Source organism: Zophobas morio, unplaced genomic scaffold, assembly GCF_036711695.1.
Source record: "Zophobas morio isolate AGI-343-1 ecotype UQ-CSIRO unplaced genomic scaffold, CSIRO_AGI_Zmor_V1 ptg000021l, whole genome shotgun sequence".
Lineage (NCBI taxonomy): Eukaryota > Metazoa > Arthropoda > Insecta > Coleoptera > Tenebrionidae > Zophobas > Zophobas morio.
In genome coordinates this window covers 16,778,910-16,802,300 of record NW_026972126.1, presented here as the reverse complement: position 1 = coordinate 16,802,300, position 23,391 = coordinate 16,778,910, and the positions used below count along the sequence as shown (strand labels likewise).

At 31.5% G+C, this 23,391-nt stretch overlaps 1 protein-coding gene across 4 annotated transcripts in view; it reads left to right on the top strand.

The window, feature by feature from the left end:
• The first annotated feature begins 535 nt into the window (after window positions 1-535).
• Window positions 536-23,391, top strand: part of LOC135131633 (uncharacterized protein) — a 49,247-nt gene continuing 26,391 nt past the window's right edge. For 3 of the 4 annotated variants that reach the window (XM_064059464.1, XM_064059462.1, XM_064059463.1), the window contains exon 1: window positions 536-643. The gene's annotated coding sequence lies outside the window, so the exon portion shown is untranslated. Of the gene's footprint in view, window positions 644-17,773; window positions 17,778-23,391 lie in introns of those variants that run through there. The other variant, XM_064059467.1, reaches the window with a different exon arrangement.

Sequence of the window (23,391 nt, the reverse complement as noted above, 5' to 3'; positions counted from 1 at the left end):
ATTTAAATTGGCGCGCAAAAGTAAAAAAATTCTTATTTTGACTCTAACACTTATGGTAATTTCAGTACTGAGATGACCCTCAAAAACACGTTTTTTTCAAGCAACCACCCCCTGTGAAACTCTACAGCATGGTCCGATTTCTTCTACTATTAAAAATTTTCGAAAAAAATTTCCGGATAAGTCAAACTCGGTGTCCGTCTAATAATAACACGTCGTTTAACCCGCCACTGAATCCCCGTCTATTAATACCGCGACGCCGATGCGTGGTCGCGCTTCGACACTACAGTCCTGTCCTAATTGCGGCCCAAATCGAGGTTGGCGCGCCCGTCGGCAGATGGCGCTTCAAAGTCCGAAAATGCAATTTTCGGCGGGTCCCCGAGAATCTCCGACGTCCAAATACCCAAGACGGCCGGTAATTGTCTTGGGCGGTCACGTGACCGATGATAATGACGTTTTATGTGTAAATGAAAGCGTCGGGACGCGTCCATTTCCAAATTTAGCCACGTCGCCGCTTGGAATTGGTCGGGAATCTTCGGCCCGATCATGCAATGTGAATCATTGCGCCAAATGTCAGTTTTTATGCGAAATGCTACTATTTTGAGACTTTAGTTTTAGAGACTTTGTTGGCATTGGCATAATTTAAGTGAGTATTTTTTGTGGTGGTTTTATGGCGCTTTTGGACTGTTTTGAGTAGTTCTTGGCTTTTTTTGACGGTTTTGGCTCCTTTTTTTGCGAAAAAACGGGAAAAATGGGTTAAACGGGGCGGATGAGCTAAGGGTTATAAATAGGCTTGCATAAGCAATTACTCGATAATTTTTGAAAAATAGAACGACATCAAGTATTGACACCAGGGCGTAAAAATAGATCGGGTTTACACAAATAGGCTCTAGAATGGCTGCTTGCTTTTTTATAGATGGAAAAGTAGCGCTGCTTTTAAACTAAATAGCAGGTTGTCATTAATGCTTTTAATTCGTTTGCGGTGATTGTGTATTGTAGCTGTCGTAAATCTAGGCCAATTATATTGGATGACAATTTGATTTAGTTCTTGCCAAATCTCCACTTTGTGCTCATGTCGGCCTCAGCGGATCGGAATGGCTATTATTGGTCAATTTCGTCCACGTGACGCGCAGAGTGCACTTTCGAAGAGAATTGTAACAAGTTGGCGTTGATTGCGATAATTCCGATAACCCTATTGTTGTAGTAAAAATTCGGACGATTTATCTACAACAATGCCATTGTGTGGCCACAGTGTTGTAAAGTCAGGAAGTGAACGAAATTAAATTTCTGTACGATATGTATCGAAAGCGACTAAATCTGTCTGGAATGCCTATGTTCGATTTTACACGATTGTCACCTTTTTGGTGCTCTTACATATGACAGTGCAAATTTTGGTATTTTTATCTTATTCCGCTTGACGTAAATCGAGAAGTACAGATTTCCCGATAACGAACTAACTTTGATAACTTGTGCTGATAACGAATTGTCCACGACTTCCTTTAATACAAATTTGTTCTGTTTTCAAATAGGTTACGTAACTTACGAATTCACAGGTTTATCATTTTGAACTTTTTGTTTCAACGAAAAGATGCTTCAGTCGAGTTTCTAATAAAATTAGAGGGATAATACGCCAAAACTTGTACTAAAAATAGAAAAATATGTAAAAACAAGTGAAAAACGTGGGTAGTTTTCAAGTTGGAGGAGGCATAAAGTGGCGCCAGATTTGCGCGTGACGTCATAAGAACATCCGAGCGATAGGGGATGAGAGAGACCATTTTTTTATTATCTTGGTTTAATTGATATTTTTCTGTAGGTTTTAATTTTTTCTCTTAATGTCTGTTTAAACGTAAGTCCAAAAGTTGCTACTATGAAATGAACATGACTGAAATGTTAAAAATATCAAAGTTAAAAAATGAAAGTGCATTTTGGAAGTTTAACATGTTAAAACAAGGAACTTTCTTCTAAAAAATTAAAAAACTCAAATCAAATTTTAATAATAATATACAGGATGTTTACGTTTACCCATTTCATTTATTATATATTTTCTGTGACAATTTCGAACCGTTTTTCAAAAGGAAATGATATACAGGATGTTCCAAAAATGACGGAAACGCTCGAAAGTACATTGTTAAGAAGACTCTGAAGAACACCAAAGAAATGGTTAAAGAAAGTCCCTGAACCAAATAAATGAAAATATTTTTTTTAAACTTCAAATTGACGAATTAACTTCGTAGTTCCATGTTTTAATGTGAATTTAATTGACAGTCTAACATCTGTCAACAATAAAAAATGACATTGAAACAATCAGAATTCCAAAGTCAATTCTTCAAATTTGAAGTTTAATATTTTCAAAAGTAAGTTGAAGGGATTTTTTTAACTACTTTTTTGACAACTTTGGAAATTTACCAAAAGACATTTTCAAGTAGATTTCCACCAAACGTTAATTTTGACCTCACTTAGATAAGTCCTACTATTTTCCCACTGAAATATGACCATTTTCAAGATTTAAACCAATTGGATTTGAAATCGAATATTTCTAAAATTTTGCGCAGGATCACACTATATTTTTCGAATAAGCACATCGAGGTCTATATACCAGAGTTTTTGGATTTTTTGACAACTTTTTGAAAATCCCAATTTTCCAATGAAAATTTTAACCCATTTTCCACCATTTTTGAAAATGACCGAAATACATTTTCTTGTAGATTTCGACCTGTAGAAGTTACTTTCGGCTTTGTTTTTTCGAAAACTCCTACTATATTTTCGGAATCGCCCATTGAAATATGCCAATTTTTATGATTTTAAAAAAATCAGATTTCAAGCCGAATATTTCGAAAATCGTAAGAGGAGATAACAAACACGCTATATTTTTTTAATCCGCGCGGAGATCTAGACTTCCAGAATTTTTTAATGGATTTTTTTGACAACTTTTTCAAAATCCCAATTTTCGCGAATGACAAATGACAATTTTTAGGATTAAACAAAAATTGGTTTCAAGCCGGAATATTTCGAAAATTGTGTAATCAGAGGATTTTTCGAATCAGCATGTGGAGAGTAGATCTCGATATGGAGAAATTTAGAATTTTTGTGGATTTTTTGACAAGTTTTTCAATATCTCAGTTTCCCCTAGTGAAAAATTCCACCTATATTTTCCAACATTTTCGAAAATTACCTAAATACATGTTCTTGTAAATTTCCACCAGTAGAAATTACTTTCAGCTTTATTTCTTCCATAACTTCTACCATTTTTTCGGAATTGCCAACTGTGATATAGCAATTTTTAGGATAAAAAACGGATGTCAAGCCGAATATTTCTAAAATTTTGCCCAGAACCACAAACACATTATATTTTTCGAATGAGCAAGTCGAGGTATATATTCCAGAATTTTTGGTGGATTTTTTGACAACTTTTTCATAATATCAATTTTCCAATACGAAAATTTTGACCTATTTTTCAACATTTTTTAAAATGACCGAAATACATTTTCTTGTAGATTTCGACCTGTAGAAGTTACTTTCGGCTTTGTTTTTTCGAAAACTCCTACTATTTTTTCGGAATCGCCCATTGAATTATGCCAATTTTTATAATTTAAAAAAAATCAGAATTCAAGCCGAATATTTCGAAAATCGTAAGAGAAGATAACAAACACGCTATATTTTTTTAATCCGCGCGGAGATCCAGACTTCCAGAATTTTTTAATGGATTTTTTTGACAACTTTTTCAAAATCCCAATTTTCGCGAATGAAAAATGACAATTTTTAGGATTAAAAAAAAATTGGTTTCAAGCCGGAATATTTCGAAAATTGTGTAATCAGAGTATTTTTCGAATTAGCATGTGGAGAGTAGATCTCGATATGGAGAATGTCAGAATTTTCGTGGATTTTTTGACAAGTTTTTCAATATCTCAGTTTCCCCTAGTGAAAAATTCCACCTATATTTTCCAACATTTTCGAAAATTACCTAAATACATGTTCTTGTAAATTTCCACCAGTAGAAATTACTTTCAGCTTTATTTCTTCCATAACTCCTACCATTTTTTCGGAATTGCCCACTGTGATTTGGCAATTTTGAGGATAAAAAAACGGATGTCAAGCCGAATATTTCTAAAATTTTGCCCAGAACCACAAACACATTATATTTTTCGAATGAGCAAGTCGAGGTATATATTCCAGAATTTTTGGTGGATTTTTTGACAACTTTTTCAAAATATCAATTTTCCAATACGAAAATTTTGACCTATTTTTCAACATTTTGGAAAATGACCGAAATACATTTTCTTGTAGATTTCGACCTGTAGAAGTTATTTTCGGCTTTGTTTTTTCGAAAACTCCTACTATATTTTCGGAATCGCCCATTGAAATATGCCAATTTTTATAATTTTAAAAAAATCAGAATTCAAGCCGAATATTTCGAAAATCGTAAGAGGAGATAACAAACACGCTATATTTTTTTAATCCGCGCGGAGATTGTGACTTCCAGAATTTTTTAATGGATTTTTTGGCAACTTTTTCAAAATCCAAATTTTCGCGAATGAAAAATGACAATTTTTAGGATTAAAAAAAAATTGGTTTCAAGCCGGAATATTTCGAAAATTGTGTAATCAGAGTATTTTTCGAATCAGCATGTGGAGAGTAGATCTCGATATGGAGAATGTCAGAATTTTCGTGGATTTTTTGACAAGTTTTTCAATATCTCAGTTTCCCCTAGTGAAAAATTCCACCTATATTTTCCAACATTTTCGAAAATTACCTAAATACATGTTCTTGTAAATTTCCACCAGTAGAAATTACTTTCAGCTTTATTTCTTCCATAACTCCTACCATTTTTTCGGAATTGCCCACTGTGATTTGGCAATTTTGAGGATAAAAAAACGGATGTCAAGCCGAATATTTCTAAAATTTTGCCCAGAACCACAAACACATTATATTTTTCGAATGAGCAAGTCGAGGTATATATTCCAGAATTTTTGGTGGATTTTTTGACAACTTTTTCAAAATATCAATTTTCCAATACGAAAATTTTGACCTATTTTTCAACATTTTGGAAAATGACCGAAATACATTTTCTTGTAGATTTCGACCTGTAGAAGTTATTTTCGGCTTTGTTTTTTCGAAAACTCCTACTATATTTTCGGAATCGCCCATTGAAATATGCCAATTTTTATAATTTTAAAAAAATCAGAATTCAAGCCGAATATTTCGAAAATCGTAAGAGGAGATAACAAACACGCTATATTTTTTTAATCCGCGCGGAGATTGTGACTTCCAGAATTTTTTAATGGATTTTTTGGCAACTTTTTCAAAATCCAAATTTTCGCGAATGAAAAATGACAATTTTTAGGATTAAAAAAAAATTGGTTTCAAGCCGGAATATTTCGAAAATTGTGTAATCAGAGTATTTTTCGAATCAGCATGTGGAGAGTAGATCTCGATATGGAGAATGTCAGAATTTTCGTGGATTTTTTGACAAGTTTTTCAATATCTCAGTTTCCCCTAGTGAAAAATTCCACCTATATTTTCCAACATTTTCGAAAATTACCTAAATACATGTTCTTGTAAATTTCCACCAGTAGAAATTACTTTCAGCTTTATTTCTTCCATAACTCCTACCATTTTTTCGGAATTGCCCACTGTGATATGGCAATTTTGAGGATAAAAAAACGGATGTCAAGCCGAATATTTCTAAAATTTTGCCCAGAACCACAAACACATTATATTTTTCGAATGAGCAAGTCGAGGTATATATTCCAGAATTTTTGGTGGATTTTTTGACAACTTTTTCAAAATATCAATTTTCCAATACGAAAATTTTGACCTATTTTTCAACATTTTGGAAAATGACCGAAATACATTTTCTTGTAGATTTCGACCTGTAGAAGTTATTTTCGGCTTTGTTTTTTCGAAAACTCCTACTATATTTTCGGAATCGCCCATTGAAATATGCCAATTTTTATAATTTTAAAAAAATCAGAATTCAAGCCGAATATTTCGAAAATCGTAAGAGGAGATAACAAACACGCTATATTTTTTTAATCCGCGCGGAGATTGTGACTTCCAGAATTTTTTAATGGATTTTTTGGCAACTTTTTCAAAATCCAAATTTTCGCGAATGAAAAATGACAATTTTTAGGATTAAAAAAAAATTGGTTTCAAGCCGGAATATTTCGAAAATTGTGTAATCAGAGTATTTTTCGAATCAGCATGTGGAGAGTAGATCTCGATATGGAGAATGTCAGAATTTTTGTGGATTTTTTGACAAGTTTTTCAATATCTCAGTTTCCCCTAGTGAAAAATTCCACCTATATTTTCCAACATTTTCGAAAATGACCTAAATACATGTTCTTGTAAATTTCCACCAGTAGAAATTACTTTCAGCTTTATTTCTTCCATAACTCCTACCATTTTTTCGGAATTGCCCACTGTGATATGACAATTTTTAGGATAAAAAAACGGATGTCAAGCCGAATATTTCTAAAATTTTGCCCAGAACCACAAACACATTATATTTTTCGAATGAGCAAGTCGAGGTATATATTCCAGAATTTTTGGTGGATTTTTTGACAACTTTTTCAAAATATCAATTTTCCAATACGAAAATTTTGACCTATTTTTCAACATTTTTGAAAATGACCGAAATACATTTTCTTGTAGATTTCGACCTGTAGAAGTCATTTTCGGCTTTGTTTTTTCGAAAACTCCTATTATATTTTCGGAATCGCCCATTGAAATATGCCAATTTTTAGGATTTTGAAAGAACTTGAATTTCAAGCCGAATATTTCAAAAATCGTAATCGGAAACCACAAAAACCCTATATTTTTCAAATCAGTACTTTGAGATCTACATCCCAGATTTTTTGTGTTTTTTTTTGACGACTTTTCGAAATTCTCAATTTTCCCCTTATGAAAATTTCGGCTCATTTTCCACCATTTTCGAAAATTACTTAAACATGTTTTCTTGTAAATTTCGACCAGTAGAAATTACCTTGGGCTTCGTTTTTCCCATAACTCCTATCATTTTTTTGGAATGATCCTTTGTAATATGGCAATTTTTAAGATTAAACACAAAAAATCAATTTGCTTTACGAAAATTTCGACCTATTTTCCACCATATTCGAAAATTACATGAATACATTTTCTTGTATAAGTCGATCTGTAGAACTTACTTTCGGCTTTGTTTCTTCGAAAACTCCTGTTATTTTTCGGATTCGCTCATTGAAATATGGCAATTTTTAGGATTTCGAAAAAAATTGGATTTCAAGTCGAATATTTCGAAAATTATAATCCGAGATCACAAACAGACTATATTTTCGAATCAGCACGTAGAGATCTACATCACTGAGTTTTTCTGCATTTTTTGACAACTTTTTCGAAATCTCAATTTTCCCAAACGAAAAATTCCGGATATATTTTCCACCATTTTCGAAAATTACCTAAACACCTTTTCTTGTAAATTTCGGACAATAGAAATTACTTTCGGCTTAGTTTCTTCGATAACTCCTACCACTTTTTCGGAATCATCCTTTATAATATGACAATTTTTAGGATTAAACAAAAAAAAAGATTTAAAATCGAATTTTTTGAAAATCGTTATTCGAGACACAAACACGCTATATTTTTCAAGTCGGCGCGTGGAGATCAACATCCCAGAATTTTTTGTCGATTTTTTTTGCAATTTTTTCAAAATCTCAATTTTCCTTAACGAAAAATTCCACCTGCATTTTCCACCATTTTTCGAAAATTACCTAAACACATTTTCTTGTAGACGTCAACCTCTTGAAATTCTTTTCAGCGTCGTTTTTTCGATAACTTTTACTATTTCTGTGGAGTCGCCCATTGAAATATGGCAAATTTTAGGACTTGAAATTTTAGGATGTGAAATAAAACATTTTTAAAATTTTGTCCGGGGCGATAAACACGCAATATTTTACGAATAAGCACATCGAGATCCGTATCATAAATTAATTGTAGATGGACACTTTTTGAAATTCTCAGTTTTCCAGTAAACATGAAAATTTCGACGAATTTTTGAAAATTTTTCGATTATCTGAACACATTTTCTTTTAAATTTCGACCTCTAAAACTTTTTCAAAATCTCAGCTTGCCTTCTGAAAATTTAGCTCTATTTTCCACCATTTTCGAAAATTACCTAAACACATTTTCTTATAGACGTCGACCTCTAGAAGTTACTTTCGGCTTCGTTTCTTCGAGGGCTCCTACCATTTTTTTGGAATCTCCCATTGATATTATGGCAATTTTTAAGATTTAAAAAAAATTGGATATCAATCCGAATTTTTCGAAAATCGTGATCCTAGACCACTGACACGTTATATTTTTTTAATCAGTATGTCGAGATCTATATCTCAGAATTTTTTGTGAATTTTTGGCCAAGTTTTTCAAAAGTGAAATTTTTATAATCTTCAAATTTCGACCCATTTTCCACCATTTTTGAAATTTAACTAAATACGTTTTCTTGTAGATTTCGATTTCCAGAAGTCACTTCCGTGGTTGCTTCTCATATAACTCCAATCGTTTTTCAAAATGGCCCATTGAAATATCGCAATTTTTGGAAGTTTTAAAAAATTAGATTTGTTATTAATTTTTTTCGAGAATATGTATTGATTCGTGACCATCAACACGCTATATTTCGATATTTTTGGAATCAACACGTCGATATCTATATTCCAGAATTTTTGGTTGATTTTTTGAGAACTGTTTGAAAATCTCAATTTTCCTAATGAAGATTTAGACCTATTTTCCACCATTTTCGAAAATTACCCAAACACCTTTTCTTGTAGACGTCGGCTTCTAGAAGTTACTTTCGGCTTCGTTTCTTCGATGGCTCCTACCATTTTTTTGGAATCTTCCATTGAAATATGGCAATTTTTAAGATTTAAAGAAAAATTGGATATCAATCCGAATATAAGTTACTTTCAGCTTCGTTTCTTCAAAAACTCCCACTATTTTTTCGGATTTGCTCATTGAAATATGCCAATTGTAAGATTGAGAGTCACCATGTCGAGATCTATATCTCAGATTTTTTTGTGGATTTTTGGACAACTTTTTAAAGGTGAAAATTTTCCAATTTTCAAATTTCGAACCATTTTCGACCATAAATAAGTCATTTACCAAAATCAGTCCTATATTAGCAAGTACTAGCCCCGCCCACCCACCCTCTCCTCATTTCAGTGATTACTCTTAATACTGTTCAGTCATTTACGTTAATTTAATATTTTAGTTTAATTTAAATTTCAAAATTTTGAAAATTCTAGCTTTTGGCAAACTTTGCTAAAAATCCACAAAAAATTCTCGGATATAGGTTAATAAACAATTAATACGAGTACATCGTAATAATTAATATTTCAGTTACCTACTAGATCTCAGTTAGTTGCAAAGGTTGAAATTTGGCACAATAAATTATTTAAATTTCTATTTTCCAGATTATATTTTTTCAATTGTCTGAGATATTAATTAAACTGGAACAGGTCAAGGTGAATACCAATATTTATTATTCATTTATCTTTAAAATAATACTCCAGATACACATCAAGTATACACCATTGAAATGATTAAAAATGATTCTACTTAATTTTCTCAAAAAACACACATTATTCTACCTGATAAGAAAAACTTGACATCATTTCCGAAAGCTTAGGGATATAATTTAATATTTTAATTATTTCTGTATTTTCAATTAACTGAGATTTTACAGTGGAACAGATAAACGAGGCCACCCTGTATAACATATAATAACATGTAAAACACATAATGATAAGGCAACTTTTATATATTATTTCACTTCACGTAAAAAATTGTACAAGTAATTGAAAATTTAGTTTAATAGAGGTTTTTATTTGTAACTGCTTTTTACTTAAAAATTTCGAGAGTTCAAAGAAAAAGTTGATATTTTAATTGTCAAAATTTCGCTTATTTTTAAAACTCGAAATTTAGAGGTCAAAATTTCGACCTGCGAAAGCGGAACTAGCCAGAGTGTACCGAACTCATAAATAGTAGTCACCTCTGTAAATACACAGGTTTGTACATCGATAGATAATTTTTCTTACCCGTTACGATATATATAGTTTTACGAAAGAAATAGTATCTAAAGCAAAAAAAAAAAATAGAATGAAAAAGGATGTTTTGTCCAGTGGTGCCAAGTCACCCAAAAATAGTTTTACAAGTCAGAACTTCAAAATTATATTTAACAATTTAATAAGTTAAAACTGAAACAAAATTGTTGCCAACTAAAATATGACGAAGAGTAAAAAAATGGTAAACACTTCGTAATTGTTTGTAAACTTAGGTTTTATCAGTCTTTGATAAAATGCAAATTAATATTCGGTTCTTTCTTATCGCGTTATTTATTATTCGCAAATGAAGGCATTAATCATAATCTATAACAATATTGTCATGTTGTATATTAATCCGTTAAGCCATTGTTTCCATAGGGAGACAATCACATTATTAATTACAATCTGGTTAAGACAAATAGCTTACATGCAACTACTTTTTCATAAATTAGTAAACCTGATAAACATTTTTTTCTCGAACAGCTCAAAAATCAATAAAAACCCAACCGAACAAGTCTTTAATTATGATAATTCATAATTTAAACGAGATCAAATCTGCAACGACAATTTGAATAATATCCCGGACGTCAACCTCATTACATTTTTCCCATTGTTTCGGAGTTACCTCGCCTACGGGAACTATCTTCGTCTTGTCGTCAGGTTGAAACCAGCCCACGTCGTGGCGCATCAGTTGACAAATAAGCTGTTAGTGTGCCTCACGGATCTGCATAAAACCCAACTTTCGTTGAGCCCACAAACCGTATCTAATTTATTTAAATTTATAAAATTATATAATCGCTGCTTACACGCCACATCAAAACTAGACAAGCTGGAAACGCGGATTCGCATTCTTGTTAAATGCAAGGAAACCCGAGAATTTAAATTAGTGGGAAAAGTCGTTATTTTCGTCCGCGTAACAATATTCGCAAAAAATGTCAGTTATGTCCAGTCGGAGGTGGGATGAAATACCAACGGCTGACTTGCTGTGAAAATATTTCCAAGGTGCAAATGTTTATCCTGAGCAAACCTTCTAATAATTTAAACCGCGATCTGAAACCATTGACCGATTATGTTTTATAGCGCCGATGGCAGCGATACTGAAATGTTACACGTTTGCGGTATCCGCAACGTTAATTGCTTGGTTTGACAATGAGGCGGCCCCACCCACTTGATTGACAATATTGACAATATTTTTGCAAAAATGGGTTAATCGAACGTGCACTGATCGTGGCGGTAAGTTTTGACAGTTCATCGGCCTCATTCAAAATTCACTTTTTTTCTTTGGCATGGTTCCACATATTGTACAAAGTTGCGTTTAACGACTGCTGTTTAGTGTTCAAACGACTGTATTCGTTGCTACTTTTTTTCATAGAGCTTTGATTTGTGTTTGATTGTTTGCTGATTTATTTTTAGTTGTGTGTTTATTAAACGGTGCACACATTGTGAACGGTTTCAAAAACGCGTTTTGTAACCGGTTTACAATTTGGCAGTCTTGGTGATGACGAGGGATTTTGTAAAAGTAAGACACTTTTTTTTGGTTGACCGATTTATCCATTTTGTCGTCGGTATTTTATTTTAGGGTTTATTGACTATTTGTGAATGATTTTATAAAATTTATAGATTATTTAACTGATTTTGTGGTGTAGATCCTTCACTTCACTTCATTTTTTTGGATAAAAACGTTATTTTAAAAGTTACTTCTACATTTTTTCAAATATTGTTTCTGGTCTTCAAAAATGTAATATTTATATAATTAATAATAATAATAATAATAATTTATTATTATATTGTGTCGTCGTTGGTGACAATAGTGGCTGCCGCTTCGGACGAATCTATAAAGGGTTTTATAATAAATAAACATTTAAATACTTTTTGGGATCATTAGTGTCTTTTTTTGAAGAACGTAAAGAATTTAAAACATTCTTGGGACGCCTGATGTTTAAAACTTAGTGTTATTTTTTTTTAATCCCAGCGGTCTCTGGTGTTTTATTTTTACAAGAATTTAAAACAATCTTGCGGGAACCTGATTTGTAAAATACGCATAGTGTTTTATTTTTGAAAGAAGTTTAAAACACTTGTGGGCTCCTGGTGTTTAAAATTTGAAATACTTTAAAACATTCTTGTGGGCGCTTGATGTTTAAAATTTGTCTTGTGTGATTTTTTGAAGGAGGTGAAAAAATTTCCAGAGTCCGTGAAGTTTTATTTTTAAAAGAATTTAAAACACTCCGGGTCCCTGATGTTAATGTGAAAGAATATTAAAGGCCACTTTTGGAGGCCTCTAGTGTTTAAAATTTGAGTGAACTTGGAAGACTTGAGGGTCCATAGTCATATTTTAAAAATGTGAAAAAAAACTCGAGTATTTTTTATAGAATTAAATAAAAATATTCTTAGGACGCCTGATATTTGAAAAAAAATCGGCAGTCTCTGGTGTTCTATTTTTGAAAAAAAAAATCAAACACTTCCGGGGCCTTGGGTGTTTAAAATTTGAAAAAATTTAAAAGACTCTTGGGGGTTCCTGGTGCTTTTTTAAGAATGCTAAAAATCTCGGAAGTCCCTGGTGTTAAAATTTTTCGAAGTATTTAAAACACTCTGGGTGGCCTCTAATGTTTAAAATTTGAAAGAATTTGAAAACATTTTTGAGGGTTTTATTCTCTTTTTTCAAAGAAAGTCAAAAATATTGGTGTTTTATTTTTCAAAGAATCTAAAATACTCTGGGAACACTTGATGTTTAAAATTTGAAAGACTTTTAGGGATTTTATTCCCTTTTTTTATGGATATAAAAAAAATCGGGACTCTCTGGTGTTTTTATTTATGAAAGAATTTTAAACACTTTTGGAGGCCCCTAGTGTTTAAAATTTGGAAGAATTTGGAAGATTTTTGAGGATGCGTAGTCATATTTTAAAAATGTGAAAAAATGCTCGAGTATTTTTTAAAGAATTAAACAAAAATATTCTTGAGGGTGCCTGACATTTAAAACTTGAAGATTTTGTAAAACTCTTGAAATCTTTGGTCCTTTTTTGATGGATTTGAAAAAAATTCGACACTCTTTGGTGTTCTATTATTGAAAAAAAAAACTAAACATATTGGGGCTTTGGGTTTTTAAAACTTGAAAAAATTTAAAAGACTCCTGGGGGTTCCTAGTGTTTTTTTTAAGATTGTGAAAAACACACACCCTGGTGTTTAAAATTTTCAAAGTGTTTAAAACACTCTGGGTGGTTTCTAATGTTTACAATTTGACAGAATTTGATGGAATTTTTAGGGATTTCATTCTCTTTTTTTAAAGAAAGTGAGAAATTTTGGTGTTTTATTTTTCAAAGAATTTAAAGTACTCTGGGATCTCTAATGTTTAAAATTTGAAAAAAATTTGAAATACTTTTGGGGATTTTAGTTTCTTCTTCTATGCATTTAAAAAAATGTGGGGACTCCCTGGTGTTTTTATTTATGAAAGAATTTTAAACACTTTGGGGGACTCAGGTGTCTAAAATTTCTCAAAATTTGAAAGACTCCTGAGGGTTACTGGTGTTCTTTTAAGAATGTGAAAAAATCTCGGGAGTCCCTGGTGTTTAAATTTTTCAAATTATTTAAAACACTCGGTAATTTCTAATGTTTAAAATTTGATAGGATTTGAAAGAATTTTTGAGGGTTTTATTCTGTTTTTTTTTCAAGAATGTGAAAAATTTTGATGTTTTATTTTACAAAGAATTTAAATTTCGGGACTCCCTTGTGTTTTTCTTTATCAAAAAATTTTAAACACTCTTGGAGGCCCTTGGTGTTTAAAATTTGAAAGAATTTGGAAGACTGTTGAGGGTCAGTAGTCATATTTAAAAAAGGTGAAAAAAATTTGATAGTCGCTGGTGTTTTATTTTTGAAAAAATTAAAAACATTCTTGGGGCGCCTGATGTTTAAAATTTGAAAGAATTTGAAAGACTCCTGGGGATTCCTAGTATAGTGTTTTTTTTAAGAATGCGAAAAATTTTCGGCGGTGCGTGGTGTTTAAATTTTTCAAAGTACTTAAAACACTTTGGGTGGTTTTTAATGTTTAAAGTTTGATAGAATTTGAAAGAATTTTTTAAGGTTTTAATTTCTTTTTTTAAAGAAAGTGAAAAATTTTGGTGTTTTAGTTTTCATATAATTTAAAATAATCTGGAAGCACCTGATGTTTAAAACTTGAAAAATTTTGTAAGATTCTTGAAGTCTTTGATCTTTTGTTTTGAGGAATGTGAAAAAAAATCGACACTCTTTGGTGTTCTATTTTTTAAAAAAAATTTAAACACTTTGGGGGCCTCAGGTGTTTAAAATTTGAAAAAATTTAAAAGACTGCTGGGGGTTCCTCGTGTTTTTTTAAAAATGTGAAAAAATCTCGGGAGTCCCTGGTGTTTAAAATTTTCAAAGTATTTAAAACACTCTGGGTGGTTTCTAATCTTTAAGACTCGACAGAATTTGGAAGTATTTTGGGGATTTTATTCTCTTTTTTTTTTTTCAAGAATGTGAAAAATTGTGGTGTTTTATTTTTCAAAGAATTTAAAGTACTTTGGGATCTCTGATGTTTAAAATTTGAAAAAATTTGAAAGACTTTTAGGGATTTTAGTTTCTTTTTCTATGCATTCTGTGGTGTTTTATTTTTGAAAAAATTTAAACATTTTCGGGGCCCCGGGTGTTCAAAATTTGGAAGAATCTGAAAGACTCATGAGGGTTTTGGTGTCTTTTTAAGAATAAATAAGAAAAAATATCGGAGGTTCCTGGTGTTTAAATTTTTCAAAGTATTTAAAACACTCTGGGTGACCTAGTGTTTAAAACTAGAAAGAATTTTTGGGGGCTTTTGTTCTATTTTTTAAAGAATGTTAAAAATATTGGTGTTTTATTTTTCAAAAAATTTAAAATGTTGAACATTTGAAAGAATTTGAAACACTTTTGGGGGTTTTATTATCTTTCTTGATAAATGTGAAAAAAAAGGAATCCTTGGTTTGTTATTTTCAAAGAATTTTAAACACTTTTGTAGGCCTCTAGTGTTTAAAATTTGAAAGAATTGTAAAGAATTTGGAAGACTCTTGAGGGTCCGTAGTAATTTTTTTTGGAAAATGTGAAAAAAATTCGATAGTGGTGTTTTATTTTATAAAGAATTAAAAACATTCTTGGGAACGCCTAATGTTTAAAATTTGAAAGATTTTATAAAACTCTTAGCCGTCTTTGGTCTTTTTCTTTGAAGAGAGTGAAAAAAATTCGACAGTCTTTGCTGTTACATTTTTTAAAGAATTTTAAACACTCTTAGGGTGTGATATTTAAGATTTGAAAGAATCTTGGAGATCTTTGGACTCTTTTCACTTGAAGAATGTGAAAAAATGTCGGAAGTGCCTGGTGTTTTATTTCTGAAATAATTTAAAACACTCTCGTGGACGCTTGTGTTTAAAATTTGTGTAGTGTTATTTTTTCAAGAAAGTGAAAAAAATTCGGGAATCCCTGGTGTTTCATTTTTTAAAGAATTTAAACATTCTTGGAGGCCCCTAATGTTTAAAATTTGAAAGCATCTGAAAGATTCTCGAGGATCAGTGGTAAATTTTTTGAAAAATGTGAAAAAAATCGATTGTTCTTGGTGTTTTATTTTTGAAACAATTAAAAACATTCTTGGGGACGCCTGATGTTTAAAATTTGAAATACTCTTGGGAATTTCTGGAGTCATTTTTTAAAAATGTGAAAAAATCTTGGGCATCTTTCATTTTTAAAAGAATTTAAAAGTTCCTAATGTTTGAAATTTGAAAGAATTTGAGACTTAGGATTTCTTTTATTCTTTTAAAGAATGTTAAAAAAATTCGACAGTCCTTGGTGTTCTATTTTTTTTTATTTTAAACACTTTTGGGGACCTCAAGTGTTTAAAATTGGAAAGAGTTTGAAAAACTCTTGTAGGTCCCTAGTGTTTTTTTTTTAAGAATATGAAAACACCTCTGGAGTCCCTAGTGTATAATTTTTGAAAGAATTTAAACACTCTTGGGGCATCTTATGTTTAAAATTTGAAAGAATTTGGAAGAATCTTGGGGTTTTTTTGATAAATGTGCAAAAATAAGAATATCCCTGGTGTTTTATTTTTTAAAGAATTTAAAACACTTTTGTGGGCGTTTGTGTTTAAAATTTGAAAATATTTGAAAGATTCTTGAGGTTCCGTAGTATTTTTTTTGAAACATTTGAAAAAAATCGCTGCTTCCTTCTGTTTTATTTTTGAAAGAATTAAAAACGTTCTTGGAGGCGTTTGATGTTTAAAATTTGAAAAATTTTGTAGAACTCTTGGCGTCTTTGATCTGTTTTTTTTTTTGAAGAATATAAAAAAAATCGGCGGGCTCTGGTGTTTTATTTTTGAAAGAGTTGTAAACACTTTGGAGGCCTCGGATGTTTAAAATTTGAAATACTCTTGGGGGTTACTAGAGTCTTTTTTTAAGAATGTGAAAAAATTTCAGGAATCAATTTAAAAGTTTCTAATATTTGAAATTTGAAAGAATTTGAGATTTTTGAGAGTTGTTCCTCTTCTTTTAATGAATGTCAAAAAAATTCGGCAGTCTTGGTGTTCTATTTTTTAAAGAATTTTAAACACTTTTGGCGACCTCAAGTGTTTAAAATTTGAAAGAGTTTGAAAGACTCTTGTAGATCCTTAGTGTTTTTTTGTAAGAATATGAAAACACCTTTGGGATCTGATGTTTACAATTTGAAAGAACTTGAAGGGCTCGTGGGGATCTTTAGTTTCTTTTTAATTGAAGAATGTGAAAAAATTTCGGAAGTCCCTGGTGTTTTATTTTTGAAAGAATTTTAAAGACTCTTGTGGGCGCAAAATGTTTAAAATTTGTGTAGTGTTATTTTTTGAAGAAGGTGAAAAAATTTCAGGAATTCCTGGTATTTTTTAAAGAATTTTAAACGCTTTTGAAGACCCCTAGTGTTTTAAAATTGAAAATTTTTGAAAAGTTCTTGAGGTTCCGCAGTATTTTGTTTGAAAAATTTGAAAAAATCGATGGTTCCTGCTGTTTTATTTTTGATAGAATTAAAAACATTCTTGAAGGCGTTTGATGTTTAAAATTTGAAAAATTTTGTAAGTCTCTTGACGTATTTGGTCTCCTCTTTTTTTTTGAAAATTTGAAAAAAAAATCGACTGGCTTTGGTGTTCTATTTTTGAAAGAATTTTAAACACTTTAGGGGCTTCCGATGTTTAAAATCTGAAATGCCCTTGGGTTCCTAGTGTATTTTTTTAAGAATGTGAAAAAATTCGGGAATCTCTTTTATTTTTAAAAGAATTTAAAAGTTTCTAATGTTTAAATTTGAAAAAAATTTAAAGACTTTCGTAAGTTTTATTCTTTTTTTGAAAAAATGTGAAAAAAATTCGACAGTTCCAAGTGTTCTATTTTTTAAAGAATTTTTAACACTTTTGGGAACCTCAAGTGTTTAAAACTGAAAACATCTCGGGAGTCCCTAGTGTATAATTTTTGAAAGACTTTAAAACACTCGGGGCGTGTGATCTTTAAAATTTCAACGAATTTGAATGAATCTTGAGGGTGTTTGGACTTTTCATTTTCCTGATGTTTTTTTACAGAATTTAAAGCACTTCATGTTCTTCAGTCTCTTTTTGTAAGAAGAACGTAAAAAAAAATCCCTTGTGTTTTATTTTTGAAAAAGTTTGTGTTTCGGACAAACTTATATTTAAGGGGTTTTATAATAAATTAAACACTCATAATTTAAAAAAAAAACAAAAACATTATATTTTTGTATGATTTACGAAAAAACATGAAATTTATGTAACAGTGCGTTGATATATTACCTCATCATTTTTTTTTTCGTGATGATTACACAATGTTTTAACGTCTGAATGCAACATTTAAAAAGTACATATTTATTTGTGGACTTGAATTTTATCGCTTGATAACATTTAAAGTTCAAGTTTAAAGTACGTACTCGAATGTAGTGCTGCTAATGTGTTTCTATGGCAAAAATCGGCAAAAATTCGTTTTTGATTTTAAAATATCTTGAAATCTAACCCTGACAGGTGTGAAAAAATTACGGTTGCCTGCTGGAACTCATAATTTATGCAAAACTTGCATGCGTCGAATTCATGTCAAATGACGTTTTGGAATTTAGCAAAATTTCCGTCAAGAATAAATCGCTTTAGAATAGTTTGTTGATTCTTAAGTAAATTAATTAAGTCTACTCTTCAGATAAACAAACGATTACTTTTGATTCCGACTGAAGTTGTGCAGTGTTTAACGTGCTGAACATTATTTTAAAACTTCGGAATTTTTCCAAAAACGATTTTTTGGTTCGCATATCGTGTTATTCAAATTTTCAAAACGACGCGTCGAAAGAAAGAACTCTGCATACATTTTTTACACGTCTTTTACCCATTTCCCTTGCTTTTTTACTCTGAAAAATCGGTCTAGACGCTCTAAATTAATCCACTCCAATTTTTCTTTGACTTATTTTTACTTCCACCACAATCCCAACAATTTCGATTTATGTCAAAAATTGGCACTCCTGCACCGAACCACCTGATCCACATCCATTAGATGCCATAACCGCCGCTTACGCTGAATGGAACGCCTCTGTACATTTTATATTTACCGAAATTTTTCAAATTCTTCGCATCAATCCAGAAAAAATCAGGTCTTTGCCAACTCTTGTAAACTCGCTCCGAAAAGTAAATAAAAGCAGTACTTGCACACGATATTTTTACAACACGCCGTTCAAATTTAGTCGCATGCAGAACCACCAAATTGTGGCAAATGGGTCAGCCCGATTTAAATAAAAAATCAAAACTATTGAAAAACAAACATTTAGAGCGAGGTTTAATGTTTTGTTTAGGATCAAACACTCGAATTTATAAAAGTTTGCAGTTGTTCCACGTAGTGGTGCCAAATCGACAAATGCGAGTGTAAATTTGGTGGTAGAGGAAATCCGGGTTTAGAGAGCCTAAGGTCACAACACGGAAATTTATATCCCCTTGTCGACACGTTTTCGAAAACGTAAACATAAAGAAAAAATCGATCGTGTGTTGATGGTGGCTATAGTGGAAATTTTTGACTCCAATAGCTGCAGTATTAAAAATTGTGTACACTCACATTTATTTCTTCTTATTACAATGATTAAGCGAATTTTCTAAAAAACCGTAAAATTGTTTACACAATGCAACGGAAAACTGTATAGTTCCAATGTTAATGCGCCCACGGCCTCGTAAATAACGCTTCCAGGGCCGGCTCCCGATCCGGGAAACGTCATAAACCCGTCAAACTTATCGATTATGAATTTTATGGCGGCACTACTGTGTATCGTAAATTTGCGCGACTTTGTGGGCTTTTAGTTGCACTCAGTGCTGTGACAATGAGACTTAACCTAATTTCGCGAAAAATGGGCCACCCTTGCCTAAATTAAGCTGATGAGCCTAGCGCACTCATCATCCTTCTATTTTGACGCGTTTCGCTTAAAATAATGCTCGCCGGTTATTTCGGTTTTATTGTCGATTTTAGCGCTCATTATTATTGGCGTTAAATTTAGAAAATGCGTCAATAAATTATGGATTCATGTCTTGTCTAACGAGCGAAATTTCGATAAGACACGATTCGCGCGGTCGCTTTTGGCACGATCTTGGCTCATTTTCAATCAACAACTTTCACGATGAAGGTTCTTCTATTTACTTTTCTTGGCAGTGGTGGAGATGGGTTTGTTTGCTTTGGGAGGCGGAATTATCTGCGATTCTGTAAGAATGATTAATGTTGGTTTGGCGTGATTCTAGGTTGGTAGGAGTGTGTACTATCAAAGTTGACCGACCTGGCGATTGTTTGTTCATGCACCTTTACGTGCTAGTTTAATAATTATAGATACAAAATCAATCGTCTGATTTGTGTTTTCGAGATTTATTTAGTTGTAATTTTTGTATGATGGGTTTTGACGAAAAAATTTAAAAAAAATTTCAAGAAAGGTACAGACCTCGAACTGAATGTTATTTTGGGCCATAAAAATTGAATGTCTGTGATTAGTGGTAACAATAATCCCTGGTGATGTCATAGACGTTTGTAAATAATCAATAATCACACAGGGATCAGGTCAGGACGACAATAAAAACTTTTTTTCTGATAACCTAAGGTCAATAACAGATTAATAATAGTTTATGAATCAAATAAAAAAGTACATAATTTTTTATGAGAGCAGGAAAGTTGGAAACGTGAGCCATACCGACTGTGTTAAACCGTTAATTAAACAGTTATAACCCATAATGAAACAGACAAAAAATTGAATGTATATTACTTTGTAAAATAAGTACGACATTAAAAATTTATAAAGTACGGCGTTCAGAATTTGCAAAGTATGATACAGGTCGCTTATAAAGTACAGAGTTCAAAATTCATGAAGTGTGGCATTCCGTTACACTACCAATATAAAATTTAAAAACCTGGATGTGTAAGGCAAAAAATAAAGGCATATTCATAAGCCACAACAACAGAAGTGTTATTTTATGAAATTTAATTTTAAAATGCGTATAAAATTTGACAACTATTAGTCCGGTAGACAGACAGACACACAGACAGACAGACGCACGGAAAACGGATACTTATTTTTTCATACTCTACGGGTCATGAAATATCGAGAGAACATGAAAGTCGCGGTTTGTCGGATGGATCCTATTACAATACTTCCTGGAAAGGCGGCAAAAAAGGGGCGACAAAGAAAGGCGAAAAAACGTCATTAAAGAAGGCGACAAAATAGGTCATTAAAGAAGGCGACACAAAAGGCTATAACAACAGACCAAGAAATGTGAAAAAAAACTAATGTCCGAAATATGTATTAAATTTGAATTCTGGAGTCCACAGTGTCTTTTTTTAAGAATCTAAACGAATTTTGAAGCCGCCGGTGTTTTATTTTTAAATTTTTTTAAAGAAATCACGGATTTGAAAGAATTTTGACGTCTCTAGAGTTTTTTTTTTTTAATTTAAAATAATCTTGGAATCCCCAGTGTCTTTTTTTAAGAATCTAAAAGAATCTTAAGGTTGCGAGTGTTTTGTTTTTCGAAGAATTTAAAAGAAACTTGGGGACCCGTAATATTTAATTTTTGAAATTTGAAAGAATTTTGATATCCTTAATGTTTTTTTAGAATTTAAAAGAATCTTGGAGTTTCCAGGTTTTTTTTTAAGGTTCTAAAAGAAACTTGAGACCACGGGTGTTTTGTATTTGAAAGAGTTTAAAAGAGTCTTGATATTGCTTGTGTTTTTTTAAAGAATTTGAAAGATACTTGAAACCGCGGGTGTTTGGTTTTTGAAATATTTTTTTTTTAATTTGAAAAAATTTTGACGTCCCTAGTACTATCTTTTGTAGAATTTAAAAGAATCTTGGAGTCCTCGGTTTTTCTTTTAAGAATCGAAAAGAAACTTGACATCACGGGTGTTTTGTCTTTGAAAGAGTTTAAAAGAATCTTGATATTGCTTGTGTTTTTTTAAAGAATTTGAAAGAATCTTGAAACCGCGGGTGTTTGGTTTTTGAAATATTTTTTTTTAAATTTGAAAAAATTTTGACGTCCCTAGTACTATCTTTTGTAGAATTTAAAAGAATCTTGGAATCCCCCGGTTTTTCTTTTAAGAATCGAAAATAAACTTGACACCACGGGTGTTTAGTTTTTGAAAAAATTTAAAAAAATCTTAGGGGCCCGCGATGATTAATTTTTTAAGAAATTTGAAATAATTTTAACGTTCCTAGTGTCTTTTTTTAGAATTTAAAACGATCTTTGACTCCCCAGTGTCTCTGTTTAAGAATCTAGAAGAACTTTGAAGCCGCAGGTGTTGTTTTTGAAAGAATTTTTTGAAAAAATTTAAAAGAATTTTGACGTCCCTAGTACTATCTTTCATAGAATTTAAAAGAATCTTGGAATTCCCCGGTTTTTTTAAGAATCGAAAAGAAACTGAGACCACGGGTGTTTAGTTTTTGAAAAAATTTAAAAAAATCTTAAGGGCCCGTGATGATTCATTTTTTAAGAAATTTGAAAGAATTTTGACGTTCCTAGTGTCTTTTTTTTAGAATTTAAAAGGATCTTGGACTCCCCAGTGTCTCTGTTTAAGAATCTAGAAGAACTTTCAGACCACGGGTGTTTTGTTTTTGAATGAATTTAAAAGAATCTTGAGGTTTCTACTCTTCTTTTTTTAGAATTTAAAAGAATCCTGGAGTCCCAAGTTTCTTTTTTTAAGAATTTAAAAAAAATCTTGAAGCCGCAGGTGTTGTTTTTGAAAGAATTTTTTGAAAAAATTTGAAAGAATTTTGACGTCCCTAGTACTATCTTTCATAGAATTTAAAAGAATCTTGGAGTCCCCCGGTTTTTCTTTTAAGAATCGAAAATAAACTTGACACCACGGGTGTTTAGTTTTTGAAAAAATTTAAAAAAATCTTAGGGGCCCGCGATGATTAATTTTTTAAGAAATTTGAAATAATTTTAACGTTCCTAGTGTCTTTTTTTAGAATTTAAAACGATCTTTGACTCCCCAGTGTCTCTGTTTAAGAATCTAGAAGAACTTTGAAGCCGCAGGTGTTGTTTTTGAAAGAATTTTTTGAAAAAATTTAAAAGAATTTTGACGTCCCTAGTACTATCTTTCATAGAATTTAAAAGAATCTTGAAGTCCCCCGGTTTTTTTTAAGAATCGAAAAGAAACTTGAGACCACGGGTGTTTAGATTTTGAAAAAATTTAAAAAAATCTTAGGGGCCCGTGATGATTCATTTTTCAAGAAATTTGAAATAATTTTAACGTTCCTAGTGTCTTTTTTTTAGAATTTAAAAGGATCTTGGACTCCCCAGTGTCTCTATTTAAGAATCTAGAAGAACTTTGAGACCACGGGTGTTTTGTTTTTGAAAGAGTTTAAAAGAATCTTGAGGTTTCTAGTCTTCTTTTTTTAGAATTTAAAAGAATCCTGGAGTCCCAAGTTTCTTTTTTTAAAGAATTTAAAAAAAATTTTGAAGCCGCAGGTGTTGTTTTTGAAAGAATTTTTTTGAAAAAATTTGAAAGAATTTTGACGTCCCTAGTACTATCTTTCATAGAATTTAAAAGAATCTTGAAGTCCCCCGGTTTTTTTTAAGAATCGAAAAGAAACTTGAGACCACGGGTGTTTAGTTTTTGAAAAAATTTAAAAAAATCTTAGGGGCCCGTGATGATTAATTTTTTAAGAAATTTGAAATAATTTTAACGTTCCTAGTGTCTTTTTTTTAGAATTTAAAAGGATCTTGGACTCCCCAGTGTCTCTATTTAAGAATCTAGAAGAACTTTGAGACCACGGGTGTTTTGTTTTTGAAAGAGTTTAAAAGAATCTTGAGGTTTCTAGTCTTCTT